At 36.2% G+C, this 22,668-nt stretch overlaps 1 protein-coding gene and 1 pseudogene across 1 annotated transcript in view; one reads left to right on the forward strand and one right to left on the reverse strand.

Annotated features, from left to right (window-relative positions):
• The window catches only part of STXBP5L (syntaxin binding protein 5L), a 369,977-nt gene that overhangs the window by 95,296 nt on the left and 252,013 nt on the right, over positions 1 to 22,668 (forward strand). The gene's annotated exons all lie outside the window — the stretch shown is intronic.
• LOC111751461 (U6 spliceosomal RNA) lies at positions 12,828 to 12,926 on the reverse strand (annotated as a pseudogene).

Raw genomic sequence — 22,668 nt, forward strand, 5'->3', positions numbered from 1 at the left:
TTTTCTGCCAAGAAATTGTCAACAATTCTCTCTGTATTTTCTGTTATCTCTCCCTTTCTGGTACTCCAGTCACTCATAGGTTATTTCTCTTGATAGAATCCCACATGATTTTTAGGGTTTATTCATTTTTTTTAATTCTTTTATCTGACTTTTCTTCAAATATATTGGTGCCAAGTGCTTTATCTTCAATCTCACCCATTCTGCCTTCCATTTGCTCAGTTCTGCTCCTCTGACTTTCTTTTGAGTTGTCTAATTGTTTCATTTTATTTTTAACCTCCTGAATTTCTGATTGCTGTCTGTCTGTGAATTCTTGCAACTTATTTATTAAATTTTTCAATATGTTCTTGGGTAACCTTTTTAATTTCTTCAACTGCTTTATCTGTGCGTTCCTTGGCTCATTCCGTGTATTGCCTGATCTCCTTCCTGATGTCTTCAAGAGTTCTGTGTGTTAATCTTTTGCATCCTGCGTTATGTAATTCCAGGAAAGCACCTTCATCCAGAAGATCCCTGGAATCTTTGTTCTGAGAGCTTGTTGAACTGATGATGGTCTGCTTGTTTGTGTGATTTGGTATTGACTTTTGCCATCTATAAGTTATTGTATTAGTTTATTTTATGTTTGCTTACTCTATCCTAGCTTCTTGCTTTGTTTTGTTTTGGTATGTCCAAATAGGTTGCTTAAGGGAGCTAGCTTGATTATTTTACCCTTGAAGGTCTAACATTCTGTCACCAGATGACGAGAGGTGTTACCAAGTATAGGGGCCTATGAGTCCATTGACTTTTCTTGTATGGATTCAGCTCTCAGGTGTCCATGTAGTTGGTCATCAAGTGTGTGATACAGGCTCTGTCCTACAGTCTTAGAGGGGTAAGGGTGATTGGTATAGGTACTGGTATCTGGTTGTGGAAAGGTGTTCACGCTCTGAACAAGGCAGGGGTTGAAAACCATCCCCCAAGTGTCTGTGGGGAAAGCACGTCCCTGTTCTCTGGACCGCACAGGTGGGTGGGTCCTGCAAACGGACCTTGGTCATCTATTGCTTTTGGTTTTAACGGCTGGGAGGTACCAGATATCCTTGGACCCCTGTCATGGGTGGCTGGGTGACCTAAATGGAGCCATCAGCCCTTAGGCCCCTGATGTGGGTAGGTGAGGACCTTGTTTAATAGGCAAAGTGGTGTCAGACATCAAACATCCACCTCTCCACTGCACAGCTGGAACAGTTGCAATCTGTCAACAAGGGCCTATTCTCCTGAAATAGGCCCACACAGGTCCATGCAGGGGAGAAAGGTATTCAAAGGCCACAGACTGTTTATGCCTGGACGGGAGCCGTTTCTGTCCTGAGCTTCCCAGGTTAGTGGAGCTGGCAGATTATCTTTTCCCCGGTTGTGAATTTATTCCTTCTCCAAGGCTGGGAGAATGGCTCAGAGTGCACAACAGGACCTATCTCGGGTCCAGGGAAATCGACAGCCACTGAAACTGGCTTGGGGGTGGGGGGCGCTGTAAAATACATGCAAGTACTTAGCTTTTGCCGAGAGCACTGTTCTTCTCTGGTTCTGGTGGTGTGAGTAGGCTGTGTGGCTAGCTGTTTCTCCCTGAGGAAACTGCGGCCGAACACTACCACCAGCCTGCCCCAGCCTGAGGGTTCCAGCAATTCAGGTCTGGCAGTTCCTCTGCACTTCTGAACCATCTGTCCCTCCCCCTGCCACTCAGCCTGTTTTCTAACTGCCTTTGATGTTCAGGCCTTCTAGCTTGTCATAATCGTTTCACTTGTTTTTTCGTGTCTTTGTTGTAAGACGGTTCACTGGAAGTGTCTGAGTATGCTGCCATCTTGGCCCTGCCTCTCCTGATTTTTCGTTTTGTCCTAGAAATTTGAGATATAATTGTGAGACTCTAGATCCTATATCATCTTTTTTGGCAGGTAGTCACCTTTATAGGTGAATCATGTAAATCTGGGTGGGGTGGAAGTTTAGCTGTCACTCCTTGACCCTAATGCCATCGCCTGGTGGAAATGGAGCATCAATTTTTAGTGTTTCATTGCCACCAAGAGGAGACTTAAGCTGAGTTTGATGCTGAATACTGCTGCCTTCTGGATGGGAGAAGTGGGTTAGTGATTAGCCCTACTCTGTACTGCCTAATCAGCTTCACTGATGCAGGATAGGGGCAGATGCTCATCTCCCTGCTGGACCACATTGACATCAGGGTAGGGGAATAGTGGAGTGCCAGCCAGTACCTCCTTGCACTACCTTGTTCAGCCTCATTTCTACGAGGTAGGAGTGGAAGCCCAGTTTCATACTGGTCGCAGCTCATACTAGGAAGTGGGAAACCAAAGAGTTGATTAGCCCATCTCAGACCACCTCATTCAGTCTTATTGTTGGATGCGGGTGATGGATCAATCTCTCTAATGTATGTCACTAACACCACGCAGGCAGGGAAATCAGAGTGCTACCTGTTTCCATCAAATGGGAGATGAAAGATCAGTTCTCTACTTGGCCCTGCTGGTGTCACCCCTGGGGAATCAGAGCATTACCACCTATTTTTGATAGGCAGAAGTTTGAGTAGATTAGCTCCCTATTCAACCCTGCTGAAATGTTGGGTAAGGAGCAGGTTTTCCTTTTTGTTTGTCTGATCTAAGGTATTGTCAAGAAGGTATTCCATTCTGTTCTGTTAGGCAACCCTTTTCATGTTTTTGTTTTTTACTCGTTTGTTTTTGCAGGGGAAGCAAGCTTTTATTGTGAGTCTTTTTTGTCTGTGCTTGTTGGCAGTTGTGGGTTGCAGGCTTTTCCAGTGCCCCATCCAGGATATATATGAGGCAAAAAGGAAGCCTAGGGAACCCACAGCCTTAAGGTTCCTCAAATCATAAGGTCCCTAGGCATTCCACCGTCTTCTTTCTATCTGTCAGAGTCTTTCTATGCTTATTTGTTGAGTTTATGTCCAGGGATTTCTAGTTGTAAGAAGAAGGATTTACTTCACCTTGGACAGAATTTAAAGTCTCAATTTAATTTTTTTCGTTAAAAAACTTTGATACAATTGTAGATTTATATACAGTTGTAAGACACAATACAGACAGATCTCATGTACCCCTTATCCAATTTCACACAATGGTAACATTTTGCAAAACTATAGTACAGTATCACAGCCAGTATATTGACATTGGTACATTCAAGATACAAAACACTTCCATCACCATGGGAATCCCTCATTTTACCATTTTCCTCAGCATCCTGCCCCCTCTGTCCTTAACCCCTGACAGCCATTAATCTGTTCTCTATAATCATTCCAAGAATGTTATATAACTCAGTTATGCTGAGTGAAAAAGCAATTTAAATGGTTACATAATGTATGATTCAAGTTGTTACTTGTATCAAAAGTTCATTCCTTTTTATTGCTCAATAGTATTCCATAGTAGGGATGTACCACCATTTGTTTAACCATTTACAATTGAAGAACATCAAGGTTGTTTCCAATTTTTGGCTACAGATAAAGCTGCTATGAGTATTCATGTACATTCGTGTTTGTGTGACCACATGCTTTCACTTCTCTGGGGTGAGTGCGCAGGAGTACAATTGGAAATTGTATGGTAGTAGCATGTTTAGTTTTTTTTAACTTTTAATGAGCTTCAAGTGAACGTTCACAAATCAAGTCAGACTGTCACATATAAGTTTATATACCCCTTACTCCATAGTCCCACTTGCTCTCCCCCTAATGAGTCAGCCCTTACAGTCTCTGGTGACAATTTTGCCAGCTTCCAACTCTCTCTATCCTCCCATCCCCTCTCCAGACAGGAGATGCCAACACAGTCTCAAGTGTCCACCTGATACAAATAGCTCACTCTTCATCAGCATCTCTCTCCTACCCACTGTCCAGTCCCTTCCATGTCTGATGAGTTGTCTTCAGAAATGGTTCCTGTCCTGGGCCAACAGAAGGTTTGGGGACCATGACCGCCGGGATTCCTCTAGTCTCAGTCAGACCATTAAGTATGGTCTAGCATGTTTAGTTTTATAAGAAACTGTCAAAGTCTTTTATAGAGTGACCGTGTCGTTTTACGTGCCTACCAGCGATGTGTTAATTATCCACCTATTCTACATCTTGCAAGTGTTTGAATTTGTCATTATTTTTTATTTTAGCCCATTCTGATAGGTGTGTAGTGCTATCTCATTGTGGTTTTAATTTGTGTTTCCCTGCTAGCTAATGATGTTTAACATCTTTTCATGTACTTATTTGCCATCTTTTTATGAAATATCTGTTCATGTACTTTGCCCGTTTGACTAAATTGTTTATTTTTTAATAGACCATTTTTTAGAACAATTTTAGATTTATAGAAAAATAGAGGAGATAGTTCAGAAAATTTCTACATACCCCCTCACCCTGTTTCCTTTATTTTTAATGTCTTACATTAGTATGGCACATTTATTACAATTAATGAGCCAGTACTGATACAGTATTATTAACTAAAGTTCATATTCTATTCAGATTTCCTTTGTTATTGTTGTTGCTAGGTGCTTTCGAGTTGGTTCTGACTCATAGTGACCCTGTGTACAACAGAAGGAAACACTGCCTGGTCCTGCGCCATCCTCACGATTGTTGTTATGCCTAAGCCCTTTGTTGTAGCCTCTGTGTCAGTCCATGTCATTAACGGTCTTCCTCTTTTTTGCTGACCCTCTACTTTACCAAACATGATGTCCTTCTCCAGGAGCTGATCTCTCCTGACCACACGTCCAAAGTATGTGAGATGTAGTCTTGCCATCCTTGCTTCTAAGGAGCATTCTGGTTGTACTTCTTCCAAGACAGATTTGCTCATTCTTTTGGCAGTCCATGGTATATGCAATATTCTTTTCCAACACCACAATTCAAAGGTGTCAGTTGTTCTTCAGTCTTCCTTATTCATAGTCCAGCTTTCACATGCATAGGAGGTGATTGAAAACACCATACCTTGGGTCACGTGACGTCTTTGCTTTTCAATAGTGTAAAGAGATTTTTTTTTGCAGCAGATTTGCCCAGTGCAATGCGTCTTTTGATTTCTTGACCGCTGCTTCCATGGGTGTCGATTGTGTATCCAAGTAAAATGAAATCCTTGACAACTTCAATCTTCTCCTGTTTATCATGGTGTTGCTTATTGGTCTAATTGTGAGGATTTTTGTTTCCTTTATGTTGAAGTGTAATCCATACTGAAGGCTATGGTCTTTGACCTTCATCAGTAAGTGCTTCAAGTCCTTTTCACTTGCATCAAGTAAGATTGTGTCATCTGCATAACGGAGGTTGTTAATGAGTCTTCCTCCAATCCTGATGCCCCATTCTTCTTCATATAGCCCAGCTTCTCAGATTATTCACTCAGCATACAGATTGAATAGATATGGTGAAAGGATACAACCCTGACACAGACCTTTCCTGACTTTGAATCACGCAATATCCCCTTGTTCTTTTCGAATGACTGCCTATTGATCTATGTACAGTTTCCTCATGAGCACAATTAAGTGTTCTGGGATTCTCATTTTTCACAGTGTTATCCATTATTTGTTTTGATTCCCACAGTTGAATGCCTTTGCATAGTCAATAAAACACAGGTAACCATCTTTCTGGTGTTCTCTGCTTTAAGCCAGGATCCATCTGACATCAGCAATTATATTCCTGGTTCCATGACTTCTTCTGAATCCGGCTTCAATTTCTGGCAGTTGCTCTTGATATACTGCTGCAGCTGCTTTCGAATGGTCTTCAGCAAAATTTTACTTGTGTGTGATATTAATGATACTGTTCCATAATTTCTGCATTTGGTGGGATCACCTTTCTTGGGAATAGGCATAAATACAGATCTTAGGCATAAATACAGATCTCTTCCAGTCAGTTGGCCACGTAGCTGTCTTCAAAATTTCTTGGCATAGACAAGTGAGTATTTCCAGTGCTGCAGCCCTTTGTTGAAACATCTCAATTGGTATCTCCTGAATTCCCAGAGCCTTGTTTTCACTAATGCCTTCATTGCAGATTGGACTTCCTCCTTCAGTACCACTGGTTCCTGATTATATGTTACCTCCTGAAATGGTTGAACGTCAACCATCTCTTTTTGGTATAGCGACTTTGTTTATTCCTTCCATCTTCTTTTGATGCTTCCAGAATTGTTTATTATTTTCCCCATAGAATCCTTCAATATTGCAACTTGAGGCTTGAATTTTTCTTTGAATTCTTTCAGCTTGAGAAATGCAGAGCATGTTCTTCCCTTTTGGGTTTTCCATCTCCAGGTCATTGCACATGTCATTGTAATACTTTGTCTTCTTGAGCTGCCTTTTGGAATCTTCCGTTTACTAGTAAAATCTTCTTTTACTTCACTATTTCTTCCTTTCACTTTAGCAACTCGACGTTCAAGAGCAAGTTTCAGAGTCTCTTCTGACATCCATTTTGGTCTTTTCTTTCTTTCGTGTCTTCTTAATGACATATTACTTTCTTCATGTAAAATGTCCTTGATGTCATTTCACAACTCACCTGGTCATTAGTGTTCAACGTGTCAAATCTGTTCTTGAGGAAGTCTCTTAATTCAGGTGGGATATACTCAAGTTCATACTTTGGCTTTCATTGACTTGTTCTAATTTTCTTCAGTTTCATCTTGAACTTGCATATGAACAATTGATGGTCTGTTCTGCAGTCAGCACCTGGCCTTGTTCTGACTGATGATATTGAGCTTTTCCATCATCTCTTCCCACAAATGTAGTTGATTTGGTTTCTGTATATTCCATCTGATGAAGTTTATGTGCATTGTCACTGTTTATGTTGGTGAAAAAAGGTATTTAAAATGAAGAAGTAGTTGGTCTTGCAAAATTCTATCATACAATCTCAGACATCATTTCTATTACCAAGGCCATAATTTTCCAACTACTGATCCTTCTTCTTTGTTTCTAACTTTCCCATTCCAATCACCAGCAATTATCAATGCACCCTGATTGCATGTTCAGTTGATTTCAGACTGCAGAAGTTGGTAAAAATCTTCTGTTTCTTCATCTTAGTGGTTGGTGCATAAATCTGAATAATAATCGTATTAACTGGTCTTCCTTGTAGGCATATGAATATTATCCTATCACTGATAGCACTATACTTCAGGGTAGATCTTGAAATGTTCTTTTTGATGATGAATGCAATCCCAGTCCTCTTCATGGTGTCATTCCGGCATAGTAGACTATATAATTGTCCAATTCGTAATGTCTGATACCTGTCCGTTTCAGCTCACTAATGCCTAGGATATTAGTGTTTATGCATTCTGTTTCATTTTTGATGACTTCCAATTTTCCTAGATTACCTCAGTTGTCCCTTTTCCTGTTCCAGGATTACATCTAGGATACCACATTGTATTTAGTTGTGATGCCACCTTGGCTGTGAGAGTTTCTCAGATTTTTCTTTTTTTTTTTTCATGACTCTGATGGATTGAATTGTGTCCCCCCAAAATATCTTTCAGCTTAGCTAGGCCATGATTTCTAGCATTTTATGATTGTCTACCATTTTTTCATCTGATGTGATTTCCCTGTGTGTTGTAAATCCTATCACCATGATGTAATGAGATGGATTAGTGGCAGTTATATTGATGAGATCTACAAGATTAGGTAGGGTCTTAAGCCAGTCTCTTTTGAGATATAAAAGAGGGAAGTGAGCAGAGAGACATGAGGATCTCATATCACTAAGAAAGCAGTTCTGGGAGCAGAACGTGTCTTTTGGACCTGAGGTTCCTGTGCTGAGATGCTCCCAGACCAAGGGAAGACTAATGACTAGGACCTCCTTCCAGAGCCAACAGCGAGAGAAAGCCTTCCCCTGGAGCTCATGCCTTGAATTTGGACTTAAGCCTACTAGACTGTGAGAGAATAAATTTCTTTTTGTTAAAGCCATCCACTTGTGGTGTTTTTGTTATAGCAGCACTAGATGACTAAGACAATGACATTGACCGTTTTGAGGAGTCTTGGCTAAGTATGTGTTGCACCTTCTATTGGAATTTGTTGGATGTTTTTCTCACAATTAAACCGGAATTATGGGTTATTGGGAGGAAGACCACAGAGGTAAAGTGCCATTTTCATCATATCACGTCAAGGATACATACCATTAACAAAATTTAGCACTCTTGTTATTAACCTTGATCACCTGGCTGAAGTAGTGTCTGTTAGGTTTCTCCACTGTAAAATTACTTTATATAGTCTGGATATTAAACCCTTAGCCGATATATAGTTAACATGTATTTTCTTCCAGTCTGTTGGCTGCCTTTTCACTTTCTTGATAATGTTCTCTGATGCACTAAAGTTTTAAAAATATTTTTGCTTTCTACTATTATAAATATGTGTGTGTAAACACTGAACATTTGACAATTCAACATTTTTCTTGTGTTCAATTCAGTAAAAGCAGTTACATCAATCATGTTGTGCAACCATCACCAATATCCATCACCAAATTTTCCATCACTATAAGCAGAAACTCAATACTTCCTAAACCATGCTTCTCTCCCCCTCCTTCCCACCTTTGGTAACCACTAATAAAACTTTTGTTTCTATACATTTGCCTATTCTATGTATTTCACATAAATGAGATCACGCAATATTTGTCCTTTTTGTGATTGACTTACTTCACTCAGCATCATGAAAATTTTTTATTTTGAGGGAGACCAACATACCTTTCTGTTGTTGCTCATGCTTTTCTTGTCATATCTAAAAATCCATTGCCAAATACAAGGTCCTGAAGATTTATTGCTATGCTTTCCTGTAAGAGTTTTATGGTTTTAGCTCTTATATTTTGGTTTGTGGCCCATTTTGAGTTAATTTTTGTATATGGTGTGAGGTAGGGGTATAACTTCATCATTCTGGCTGTGGAAATTCAGTTGCTTCAGGATAATTTGCTGACTACTATTCTTTCCTCATGTAACAGACTGGAAATCCTTGTTGAAATTCAACTGGCCATAGATGTATGGGCTTATTCTCACATCTGTTCCATTGGTCTATATGTCTATCCTTATGTCAGTACCACATTGTTTTGGTTACTGTAGCTTTATAGTACATTTCGAAATCTGGAAGTGTGCGCTTTCCTGCCTTGTTCTTTTCAGAATTATTTTGGCTATTTGGGACTCCTTGCAATTCCATATAAATTTGAAGATTGGCTTTTCTATTTCTGAAAACAGACTGTTGAAATTTTGATACAGGTTGTGGAGGCTGAAGATCAATTTGGGAAATACTGACATTTTAACAATATTAAGTATTCCAATCCATGAACATGGGATGTCTTTCCAATTATTTAGGTATTCTTTAATATCTTCTGGCAATGTTTTATAATTTTCAGCGTGCAAGTCTTTTGCCTTGTTGGTTAAATTTATTCTTAGGTATTATTCTTTTAGATGCTATTTTAAGTAGAATTGTAATGCTTTTGTAAATGGAATATTGTAAATGTAAATGGTTTCTGAATTTCCTTTTCAGATTGTTCATTGCAGATGTATAGAAACACAATTGATATTTGTATATTGATCTTATATCTTGAAATTTTGCTCAATTCTTTTATTAGCTGTAGTAGCTTTCCATGGAATCTTTGGGAATTTCTGCATATATAATCATGTCATATACAAATAGAGACAGTTTTACTTCTTCCTTTCTGATTTGAATGTCTTTTTTTTTTTCGTCTCTAATTACTCCGGATAGAACTTCCAGTATGACATTGAACAGCAATGGTGAAAGCAGGCATCCTTTTCTTGTTCCTGATCTTAGGGGATAGTTCTCAGTTTTGCACCATTGATTTTGATACTAGCTGTGGATTTTTCATCAATGTCCTTTATTATGTTGAAAAATACCCCTTCTATTCCTAGCTTGCTGAGTGTTTTTTATCATGAAAGGCATTGGATTTTGTTAAATGCCTTTTATGATCAATTGAGATGATTATGTGATTCTTTTCATTTGTTCTATTAATGTAGTTGATTGCTTTCTTAAATCGAACCACCCTTGAATTTCTGGGATAAAGCCCACTTGTTCAAGGTATATAATCCTCTAATAGGCTATTGGATTCAATTTGCTAGTATTTTGTTGAGGATTTTTACATCTATATGCATAAGTAATATTAGCACACAATTTTATTTTCTTCTGGTGTTTTTATCTGGCTTGGATATCAGGGTAATACTGGCCTTACAGAGTGAGTTAGGAATTGTTCCCTCCTCTTCTGTCTTATGGAAGAGTTTGAGAAGGATTAGTGTCAATTCTTTTTTTAATATTTGGTAGAATTCCCCAGTGAAGCCATCTGGTCCAATAATTTTCTTGGTTGGGAGGTTTTTGATTACTGATTTAGTGTCTTCACTTGTTATAGGTCTGTTGAGATTTTCTATTTCTTATTGAGTCAACGTAGGTATTTCATTGTTTCTAGGAATTTGTCCATTTCATCCAGATTATCTAATTTGTTGGCATACAGTTTTTCATAGTATTCTCTAATAATCCTCCTCTCATATTTTTGTTCTGTATAATCGGTAGATTTTAGTTATTTGTGTCTTCTCTCTTTTTTTGTCAGTCTGCCTAAAGCTTTGTCAATTGTATTGATTTTTTTCAAAAAAACAACTTTTGGTTTCCTTGATTCTCACTATTTTTCTATTCTGTATTCATTTTTCTCTGCTATAATCTTCATTATTTCCTTCCTTCTGATAGCATTGGGCATACTTTGCTCTTCTTTTTCTAGTTCTTCAAGATGTAAAGTTAGGTTATTGATTTGAGATCTTTCTTCTTTTTTAATGTAGGTGTTTACAGCTATAAATTCCCCTCTGAGCACTGCCTTCGCTGCATCCCATAAGTTTTGGTATGTTGTTCTTTAATTTTTATTCATCTCTAAGTTCTTTATAATTTTTCTTGTGATTTCTTCTTTGATTCATTGGTTGTTTAATAGTATATTGTTTAATTTACACATATTTGTAAATTTTAGAATTTTTCTTCTGTTATTAAGTTCTAGTTCCATTCCATTGTGGTCAGAGAAGATACTTTGTATAATTTAAATCTTTTTAAATTTATTGAGATTTGTTTTATGACCTAATATAGGGTCTATTCTAGAGAATGATACGTATCCACTGGATAAGAATGTATGTGCTGCTCTTTTGAGTGGAATATTCTATAGACATATATCTGTTAGGTCTAGCTGGTTTGTAGTGTAATTCATGTTCTATGTTTAGATGTTCTATCCATCATTGAAAGTAGTGTATTGAAATATTCAATTACTGTCATAGAACTACTTTATTTCTCCCTTCAATTCTGTCACTATTTGCTCCATATATTTTGGAACTCTCTTGTTAGGTGCATATATATTTATAGTTGTTATTTCTTCTTGATGAACTGATCCTTTTTAAATAATAGTTTATTGTGTTTTTGGTGAATGTTTACACAGCAAATTAAGTTCCCATTTAACAATTTCTATATATATTGTTCAATGACATTGGTTACAGTTTTCACAATGTCAGTATCTCATTATTTCCATTCTGATTGTTCTGTTTCCATTAATCTAGCTTCCCTGCCCACCCTTACCTTCTCATCTTTGCCTTAGGGTAAATGTTGCTTGTTTGGTCTCATACAGATGATCATTTAAAGTAGCACAGTACTCACGAGTAATGTTATTTATTTTATGAGTCAGCCTGTTGTTTGGCTGAAAGAATATCTCAGGGCAATAGTCTTGAGGGTTCCTCTCGTTTCTGCTAGTCCAGTAAGTCTGGACTTTTTAGGAATTTGAATTTTGTTCTACATTTTTCTCCCATTCTATCTGGGACCATCTATTGTGTCCCTGATCAGAATGGTCGGTAGTGGTGGCTGGAAGCTATTTAGTTCTTCTGGGCTCAGAATAGTCAAAGTCATGGCTTATATGGACAATTAGTCCTGTAGACTGATTTCTTTTTTAGGTCTTGGGTTTCTTTCTTTCTCTTTTGCTTCACATGAGTGCAGACCAATTATTGATTCTTAGATGGCCACTCAGAAGATTTTAATACCTCCGACGCTACTCACCAAACTAGAATGTAGAACATTCTGAACTATTTTATTCCAGTTGACCAAGTTTTCCACTGGACTATTGTCCTAAGCCTTCAAACCCAGTAAACCCATGTTATGTCTAGGAAGTCTCCGTAACGGTGCCCCTTACGTGGTTCATTATATTGAATCGATCCTTTTATCATTCTATAATGTCCTTGTCTCTGGTAACAATTTTTCACTTAAAGTTTATTTTGTCTGGTATTAATATAACCTCTCCGGCTCTCTTTTGGTTACTATTTATATGGACTATTTCTTTCCATCCTTTCACTTTCAACCTATTTGTGTCATTTGGTTTAAAGTGGATTTCTTCTAAATAGCATATAGTTGAATCATATTTTCTTATCCATTCTGCTAATCTCTGCCCTTTTTTTTGGATAATTTAATTTATATACATTTAAAGTAACTACTAAGGAGCCCTGGTGGCACAATAGTTAAGCACTCAGCTGCTAACCCAAAGGTCAGTGTTTCAAACTCATCGGTGGCTCATTGGGAGAAAAGATCTGGCGATCTGGTCCTGTAAAGATTACAGCCTAGGAAACCCTACGAAACAGTTCCACCCTGTCTTATTAGGGTCACTGTGAGTTGGAATCAATGCAACAGCACACAACAACAAGAAAATAACTACTACTAAGGAAGGACTTATCAAGATTTTATGCCATTTTGTTGTACGTTTTCTGTGTGCCTTATACCTTTTTGTCCCTCATTTCCCCAAAGACTGTGTTCTTTTGTGTTTAGTTGAAATTTTATAGTGCACCATTTTGAATTCCTTCTCATATCCTTTTGTGTATTTTTTTAAGGTATTTTCTTTGTGGTTACCGTGAGGATTATATTTAACATACTAAATTTAAAAAATGGAATGCTTCACAAATTTGTGTGTCATCCTTTTTCAGGGGCCATGATAATCCTCTTCATATATTTATTATTTTTAGTATATCTGTTTCCAGAGTGAGTACTTTTTTCTTTCCTTTACTTTTGCAGATTACACTCATTTCCAAAGTTACTTTGGTCAGTACCTTTCCCTTTCTCCTCGTTATCTTCAGTGAGGTTGTTTCTAACAAATACATTTAGATTACTTTGTCACAGTCTGCATTCTTTTCTGGTTCTCCCAACTTTAAATGATTTTATGAAAAAACTTGCATACATTAAACTTCATTCTTTGTGCTGTAAGGTTCTATGGATTTTGACAAATTCATAATATTATGTATCCTCCATTACAGTTTCATATATAATAGTTTCACTGCTTTAAAAATCCACTCTCCCTCACCTATTCAATCCTCTCTACTTCTCGTGAACCCCTAACAATCACTGGTATTTTTACTGCCTCTGATAAAAATTGTGTCTTTGTGGCTTGGTAGCTCACTTCTTTTTTTTTTTTTAATCACTGAAGACTATTCCATTGTATGGGTGAACCACAGTTTATCCATTCACTTATTGAAAGACACCTTGGATACTTCCAGTTTTTGCTGGTTATGAATAAAGCTGCAGCAAAATTCTGGTGCAGGTTTTCATGTGGACATGAGATTTTAATTCAGTGGGTAAATACCTAAGAATGCAATCATTGGTTCTTACGGTAAAACTACAGTTAACTTTTAAGAAACTTCCAATCTGTCTTCTGAAGTGGTTGCACCACTTTTCATCCTCACCAACAGTGAACAAGACTTCCTCTTTATCTGCATAATCAGCAACTATTGGTATTGTTGAGTTTTTTTTTTTCTTTTTTACATTTCAGCCTTGCAAATAAATAGGTGCGTAGTGGCATCTTATTTTTGTTTATTTTTTAATTTGCAGTTCCCTAGTGACAAATGATGTTGAAGATATACATATTTGCCATCTGTATTTTTTTTTCTGAAGAGACATCTCTTCAAATCTTTTGCCTATTTTTTAATTTGGTTGTTTTCTTATTGTTGAGTTTTAAGAGTTCTTAGTATATTATGTATACAAATTTTTAATCAGATATATGTTTTGCAAATATTTTTTCCTAGTCTGTGGCTTTTCTTTTCATTCCCTTAACAGTGTCTTTGAAAGGCAGATGTTTAAAAAAATTTTAATAAAATCCAATTTATCGGTATTTTTCTCATAGATCATGGTTTTGATGATGTATCTAAAAATGTGTTGCCAAACCCAGGATTGCCTAGATTTTCTCCTGTAAGTTTGATGGTTTTGAGTTTTACATTTAAGTCTATCCTTTTTGAGTCAATTTTTGTGAAAGGTGTACAGCCTATGTCTAGATTGTTTTTTCCTTTTCTTCATATGACGGACTACTTTTTCAAGTACTATTTCTTAAAAAATTGATCCTTTCCCCCACTAAATAGACTTTTTCCACATCCATTAATATGGACCTATGAGTTTTATTCTGCACCTGGTTGATGCGGTAGATTTTACTGATTGATTTTCAAATGTTGAACTTGCTTCTTTATCCTCATAATATTCCTTGCTCTAAAGTTGGCTTATTTGAAATTACTGTTTCTACTTCAGCTTTTTTTTTACTTCAGCTTTTTTTTATTAGCGTTAGTGTGGTATATCTCTCTCCATCCCTTTGCCTTTTAACCTTTCTGTGTGGTTTCTTTTAGATAACATATAATTGTTTTTGTTTTTTTATCTAGCCTGAAAATCTCTTTTAATTGGTGTACAAAGATCATTTGTATATAAAGTGATTGTTAATATAGTTGAATCAATATCTACCTTGTTTATAACTGTTTTCTATTCATTCCACTTGTTCTTTGTTTCTTTTCTTGTTCTTCCCCTCTTTTTCTATCTTCTCTGGTTTTAATTGAGCATTTAAAAAATTATTCCATTCCTCTCCATTATAGCACATCAATTATACTAGCTTTGAAATTTTTTTAGTTTTAGAGGTTTCCCTAAAGTTTGAAATGGATACTTGCAATGAATCTAAGCGTACTTTGAAATAACACTATACAGCTTCATGGTCAGGGAATGTACCTCGTAACAGAGTATTCCCAACTCATCCTTCCTATCCCTTGTGATATTGCTGTCATTTAATTCACTTATCCATATGCAATAATCACACAACACGTTATTACTATTACTACTTTAGTCTATTGATGTTTTTAGATCAATTAAGAATAGGGGAAATAAAATATTTTATTTATCTTTATTTGTTCCTTCTCAAACATTCTTCCTTTCTTTATGTAGATATGAGTTCCTTACCTATATGATTTTCCTTTTCCTTGAAGAACTTCTTTCAGTATTTCTTGCTGTGCTGGTCTGCTGGCAATAAATTCCTTATTTTTATTTTTTAAGGCAGTTTTTTTCTTTTTAACTTTTTCTTTCACTTTTGAAGCATAGTTTTGCTGTGTATAGAATTCTGGGTTGGTGGGGTTATTTTCTTCAGCACTTTAAATATTTCACAATATTCCCTTCTTGCTTGCATGGTTTTTGACAGGAAGTCCACTGTAATTTTTATCCTTTTTTTTTTTTCCATATAGGTAATGTAAGTAAGGTGTTTTCTCTTTTCCCCTCATCTGCTTTTCTTCAAGATTTTCTCTTTTCTCTTTGGTTTTCCGTGCTTTTAATATGATATGCCTAGGTGTAAATTTTGGGGTATTTATTCTACTTGAAGTTCTCTGAACTTTATAGATCTTTGGGTTGCTGTCTTTCATTGATTTTGAAAGTTCTCAGCCGTTATTACTTCAAATGTTTCTTCTGCTCTGTTCTCCCTTCACCTGCTTTCACAATTATGCACGTCATACCTTCTGAAAATGATCCACAGTTCCTAGATCCCCCCCCCCGCCCCATTTGTATTTAAGTTTAGGAAGTGTCTATTGACCTTTCTTCAAAATCACTAATTCTTTCCTTGGCATGTTCTTTATATCAATAAGCTCATCAAAGGCACTTGTCATTTCTCTTATAGTATTTTTAATTTCTAGCACAGCCTTTTGAATCTTTCTTAGAGTTTCTGTCTCTTTGCTTATAATACCCATCTTATGTGTTCTCTACTTTTTCCATTACAGCTCTTAACATATTAATCATAGTTATTTTAAATTATATAACCTGTGTCATATCTGAGCCTGCTTCTGACGCTTGCTTTGTGTTTTCATGCTGTTTTTTTTTTTTCTTGCCTTTTAGCTTACCTTGTAATTTTTTGTTGAAATCCAAACACATTTGGGGTAATAGGAATTGAAGTAAATAGCCCTTGAGTGTGAGATTTTATGTTAATCTGGCTAAGAGTTAGCTGTATTTGATGTTTGCTGTAGCTGCAGGTGCCAGAGGCTTTAAATTCCTCTAGTGTTCTTAATTTTGTCTCCCCAATTGCTTTTGATTTTCCCAGTGAACTCTTGCTTAAATTGAGTCTTAACCTTGTAGCTTTTCCAGCTATAACCCACTGTTATTATGTGGCAATTCCGATGATATGGTGGCGAGGAGTGTGTGAAGGGAAGTGTTCTATAATCCTATGATTAAGTTTCGGTCTTTTAGTGGGCCCGTGTCCCTGGACTGTGACCTTCTAAGTGTTTCTAAGCTCTTTTACTCCTCCCCTTAGATGAGACAGGAAAACTAGGGGAACTGGATTTGGGTAATTGCTGTTCAGCCTATGTGATATAAGTTTCTACTAAGGTCTTTTTCAGGGCCCTGGTGGCAAGGTGCTTAAGAACTCAGGTTGCTAAGCAAAAGGTTGGCAGTTCAAATCCACCAGCCACTCCTTGGAGGCCCTATGGGGCAGCTCTACTCTGTTCTATAGGGTTGCTGTCAGTAGGAATTGACTCGATGGCAATGAGTAGGTAGGTAAGGTCTTTTTCAATTGGCTAGTAGTCCTTTGTTATGGAGCACATACTGGGCATATTTCAAAATGATTACTTTTACCTTCCTTTTGCCAAAGACTTTAGGTGATTTTTCTTGGCTCTTTACTGTGAGAATTTGGTGGGGTTACTGGAGGTAAAACCCATGACAGTATTGTGGCCTCTCTAGGATTGTGGCCCCCAGTAGTTCCTCACTATTAGGGTAGTGCACACCACAGTCAGCCTCCAGCAGTTGGTCAAAATTACCACTCAAGTATTCCTGCAAGTTTTTGGCCTCAGTGGCTTCTGTTTCATGTAAGCTGATCTCAGCTGTGATTGTTTATATTTTCTTGTATCCCTAGATTTCAGGGTGGCAATTTGCCCTGTGACCGTAATTCTCTGATGGGTCCAAGAAAAGTCATTGTTTTTCAGTTTGCTCAGCCTTTTTCTTGTTGTATGTTTGTTTTTCACTGTTGAGTTTTAAGGGTTTTTTCTTTGTCAGTCTTGCTAGAGATTTTTCAATTTTATTGAGCTTTCAAAGAATCTGCTGTTTGTTTCATTGGCTTTTTCTCTGTTGTTTTTCTGTTTTCAGTTTCACTGGTTTCTGTTCTTACCTTTGTTATTTCCTTTAACTTTCTTGCTTTGAATTTATTTTGCTGTTTTTCTAGTTTCTTGAGATAGCGTAGGTTTGAAACTTTTCTTTTTTTCTAACGTAAGCGTTTAGTACTATAAATTTCTCTTTTCGAACTGCTTTAGTTGTATCTCACAAATTTCATTTTCATTCAGTCCGATGTATTTTTTTTTTTTTATTTCTCTTTAGACTTCTTCTTAGACCCATAAATTATTTATAAATTTCAAGTATTTGGAGATTTTGCTGTTATCTTTTACTGATTTCTAATTTGCTTCTATTGTGTTCAGAGAACACACTGTATATTATATGAGTTATTTTATGTTTGTTTTGTGGTCCAGAACATGGTATATCTTGATATATATTCTGTAGATGCGAGAAAAGAATGCTTATTTACTGTTGTTTGGCAGTGTGTTCTATGCATGTGTATTAGATCCTGTGAATTGATGGTGTTATTGAGTTTTTCTGTATTTTTGCTGGTTTTCATGTGGGTTGTTTTATCATTTGCTGAGAGAGGAGTGTTGAAGTCTCTAATATAGTTGTAGATTCCTGTATTTCTCCTTTTACTTTTATCAGTGTTTGCTTCATGTACTTTGCAGCCTTGTTATTTGGCACATACACATTTAGGATTGTTGTATCCTATGTCCTATAGGGTCACTGTGAGTCTGCATCAACTTGATGGCAGTGGGTTTTTTATATGTCTTCTTAGGGACTGACATAAAGATATGTGTAAATCCAATTGTATCATCAAACATTTTGCTATCTTTTCCAGATAATGAGAAAATTAATTAGTGGGGATTTTTTTTTGTCTGATGGCACTTTTCAGGGCTTGAGACCATTGAAAGTCCTTAATGGATCAAACAATTACAGCCTTATTTTTTCTCTCTGAAAACCTCTCCTTTCAGTGCTCTTTCTCAGTAGAAGTTGATGAGATTAACAGTTGTTAGTATTGAAAGTATAGGGAATGTAAAGCTTAGTAAGTAAGGCATAAGATGCTTGCCTTACAAAAGACCTCTGCAGTTGATTGAGATGGAAGTTAGAGAATATTAGGTGATTAGGTTATTGTTTTGAGGAGATAAAGCAAATAAAATAACAGTTTTCAGGACAGAGCTCTTAATCCTTTGCTATTCAAGTTTTAATGAGGAAATAAGTTTGAGTATTTATTGCAGGAGGTGTGTTTCTGACTTTATTTTCCCTAAGTGAACTAAAATAATAATAAATTTTCATTGTTCAGTTCTGCCAAATGTTTTTTTAGTTCTGAATTCCAAAAGGGCTTAGACTGTGTTTCTTAAGTTTATATTTCTAGCATCTAGGTGCTAATAAAAAATATATATAGTACCTGTAAAATGTTTATTAAACAAATGATTGGATTTTCTATACTGGGATCATTTCTTTTAGTATATTATTTGACAATGTGAATGAAGAACCTATGACCCCTTGTGAAGTCTTTTGACCATGTATATGTCTGGCTTGCTCTAACCAGTTTTATAATAGGTATTTTAAAAATCCATAAAAACTGTATAAGCTTTACTTGTATGACAGACATAAATAATATGCTGAAAAAAAGTCAAGATAAAGTCACTCTTCTGTGATCCCCAATGATGAAGTGTTTCAAAAAAGGCTTCTTGAGACTTTTAGCTAATTTTTCATGATATCACATATCCTAATAAAAAATTTAGATATGAAGTCAGCAAACTATGTCCTATAGGCCAAATGTGGCCCACTGCCTATGTTTGTAAATGAAAATTTTTTGAACGCAGCCATTCTCATTCATTTCCGTATTATCTATTGACTACTTACAGAATTGAGTAGTTGTGGTGAGATCATTTGGCCTTTAAAGCCTAAAATATTTACTATATTTTAGCCCTTTACGGAAAAAGTTTGCTGTCTCCTGACTTAGATTATTGTTAAGTCATTTCAATAATTTAAAGATTTGACTTATTTTTAGAATTTGACTTTAGACTGTTTTCTAACGAATGTAAGACAAAATTGAGATTTTCAGTTAACAGTCCATTAAGAAAATGAATGAATGTCATCTAAATTTTTGTTTACCTGTTCAATTTTGTCTCTTGTATTATAATTCCAGCTGTCAAAGATGAGATCTCTCACTAAATTTACTACAGCGTAATGTCTGTAATTTTAAACCATTTACTTTGTTAAAATGTTTTTTTGAAATGTGTCTTATGATAATGTTTCTCAAACCAGGGTCTATGGGTATAGTATTGGTGTGTGAATTTTCTACAGTAATTTCTGATTGTAATATTTTCACTCTTATATTAGACTTAATGAACATTCTGAATCATTTGAATAAGCCATTTTATGCAAAAATACAATCACAAGTTCAATATATGAAGTTATATTTATGGTGGTATTGGTACTAAGTAGTATTATTTTAATATGGATCAATAAAATAATAACAGAGGTGAACTATTCACAGCAATTATGTATTCATGCCAAATGATCATGAAATTATGTGATAGTGTACTATGGCACAAAGGGTTTAAAGCAGATAGAAGGTGGTGAGAGAAAAGCACACAGTAAGTAGATGCACACCAAACTCCAAGGAACCTATACAGTCAGAACCATATTCATATTGTGAGGTTATTTCTGTAAAACATTTCATCTGACACATATTAGTAATTTGACTTCCAGTTGTAGTTTTATTTGTATTTAGATTGTAATTTTTAAGTGTATGTAAAGTCTGTAACTATGAGGAATTTTTATCTAATTTTATAGAGTTTTAAAAGTAAGTCAAAAGTGAGGATCAGCAAAAATTTTTCAAAGATCTGTACGTTATTCAGCTTGAGAACCCTGTGTTGAGAATCCATCTTTAATGGCTCAGTTCAAATACAGCTTTCTACGTTAGCTTTCCTCGATTTCATTTACTGGAATTAATTCCTCCCTCCTCTGAACTCTGTATAACAATGAGCACATTTTGCTTTTATTTTTCTTATGTCTCCTAAATAGTATGCTTTCTGAGGGAAAAAGATGGGTATGATATGATCTAGACAGTGTTTTTTATAAAGAGTTATTCAGGGAAGGTTGAATGAATGGATGAATGTGTGGATGGCTAGGAATATCTTAGATGATTTACTATAGACAAATCATAGTGAATGTGATTATAGGAACAAGATTAATTTTCCAAGTATCACAGATTACCAAAAAAAAAAAAATCCTTCATCTAGCAGGTGGTGGTGGTAGAAATAAGTTACAAACGAAGGTGTAACTTTTAAAGATGGTAAGTTACATAAGGATATTGATTAGTCTCTTGTTAGTGGTATCAAACACAAGGCACAAATACAGTTACATCCACTGCCTCGTATATGTCAGTCGTCCCAGTGAAATTACATTACTCTTTCTCACTGAATTCATATTAAGTCTCGAAATCTTTCTTAACCACTTTTTGCAGCAACTACTCATCAACCAGGTATAGATAAGTGAAATTTTTTTGGCATCAAGGCTCAAGTTTCTCCTCAGTATGAATCAGTAAAAACAAATGAACAGACAGTATTGACTCAAGAAATAGTTCTAGTTCTGTTAAGATCTTCTTCATAAATCCCAAATTATTCATGTACTGTAAATCTGTCTTATGTCTTCTTTCAGACCTCGTTACTGAAACCTGCTAATTCTTAGACTTGTTAATACTGTGGGTAGCTATGTAACATTGAAGTTTGCTCCTTTTCTGCCTGAACACTTAATATTTGTGTCTTCTCTTATGGGATTAGTGTTCTCTCTACTTTCCCTGTGCTACAGAAAGGGTTATCTTATACTGTCTTAAAAATAAGTTTCCTCTTTCTACTTAGACTGAATTAAAAACTGATCCTTCATTGCCTAGAAACTTGACCATTAAGCTATTTCCTGTGAAACATCATTAAATATCCCTTGGCAGCAGCGTTTCTAGAATTCTGGTTTTAAACAAGATTGTCCAATATCATATAGTACACACATTAATTAGGTTGTCAATTAATTCTGTTAGTGCTTATGTGATAACAGAGTGTCTAGTTTCTTGGATACAGCAGGATACTTGTGAACAGATGAAATTTGGTTCAGAGAGGTAGACACCTCAATGATTCAACAAACTAGCCTGAATATATAAATTGGACAACCTAGATGTTCACTCTTATATAAAGACGTAGAAGATGAAATCTTGTTGAAATTTACCATTCATGTCCTTTTTTTTTTTTTCCATATTGGTCTGTTTCTCTGGTGTCAGAATCCTGTTCAGCTCTGCTAACAATTTACCAGCTCCTCTTTTGCTTAAATTCTATGAAATATGATATTTTTATATGAAATATCAGTAACAAGTTTTGGCAAGGGCTAACTGTGAACTTCAATTATCTTTTTATAAAATATTTTTGTGCGTTTTAGGTGAAAGTTTACACAGCAAGTTAGGTTCCTGTTTAACAATATTTATACAATTTGTTCCCTGACTTTGGTTACAATTTTCACAATGTGTCAGCATTCTCATTATTTCCATTCTGTTATGTTTCCACTGATCGCTTCCCTTCTGCTCCTTGACTTCTCAGCTTTGCTTTTGGGTAAACGTTGACTGGTCTCATATAGTTGACTGTTTAAGGGAGCATGTTACTCATGGGTGATATTGTTTAATTTATGAACCAATCTGTTATTCGGCTGAAAGATGACCTCCAGAAACAGCTTCAGTTCCAAGTTCAAAAGGCGTTTTTGGGCAATAGTCTCTGGGGTTCCTGCAGTCTCTATGGGTCCAGTAAAACCAAAAACCAACCCTGTTGCCAGTGAGTTGATTCTGACTCTATAGGACAGAGTTGAACTGCCTCATTGGGTTTCCGAGGAGTGGCTGGTAGATTCGAACTGCCGACCTTTTGGTTAGCAAATGCTTAACCACTGCACCACCAAGAGCTTCTATGGGTCCAGTAGGTCTGGACTTTTATAGGAATTTGAATTTTTCTCCCATTCTAGTCAGGACCTTCTGTTGTGCCCCTAGTCAGAACAGTTGGTAGTGGTAGCTGGGCAACATCTAGTTATTCTGGTCTCAGGTCAGAAGAGGTGGTGGTTCGTGTGGGCTATTAGTCCTGTGAACTTCTTTGAGTCTTTGCTTTCCTTTATTCTCTTTTGCTCCAGATGAGTAAAGACCAATAGTTGTATGTTAGATGGCTGCTTAGAAGCTTTTAAGACCCCAGACTCTACTCACCAAACTAGGATGTAGAACATTATCTTTATAAACTATGTTATTGCAATTGGCTAGGTTGTACCTTTTAACCCAGTAAACTTATGCTGTGAGTTGTTTGGATATGTCTAGGAAGTCTTTGTAACTGAGCCCTCTGTGCCTTATCATGTGTATGAATA

This window comes from Loxodonta africana, chromosome 1 (genome assembly GCF_030014295.1).
Source record: "Loxodonta africana isolate mLoxAfr1 chromosome 1, mLoxAfr1.hap2, whole genome shotgun sequence".
Lineage (NCBI taxonomy): Eukaryota > Metazoa > Chordata > Mammalia > Proboscidea > Elephantidae > Loxodonta > Loxodonta africana.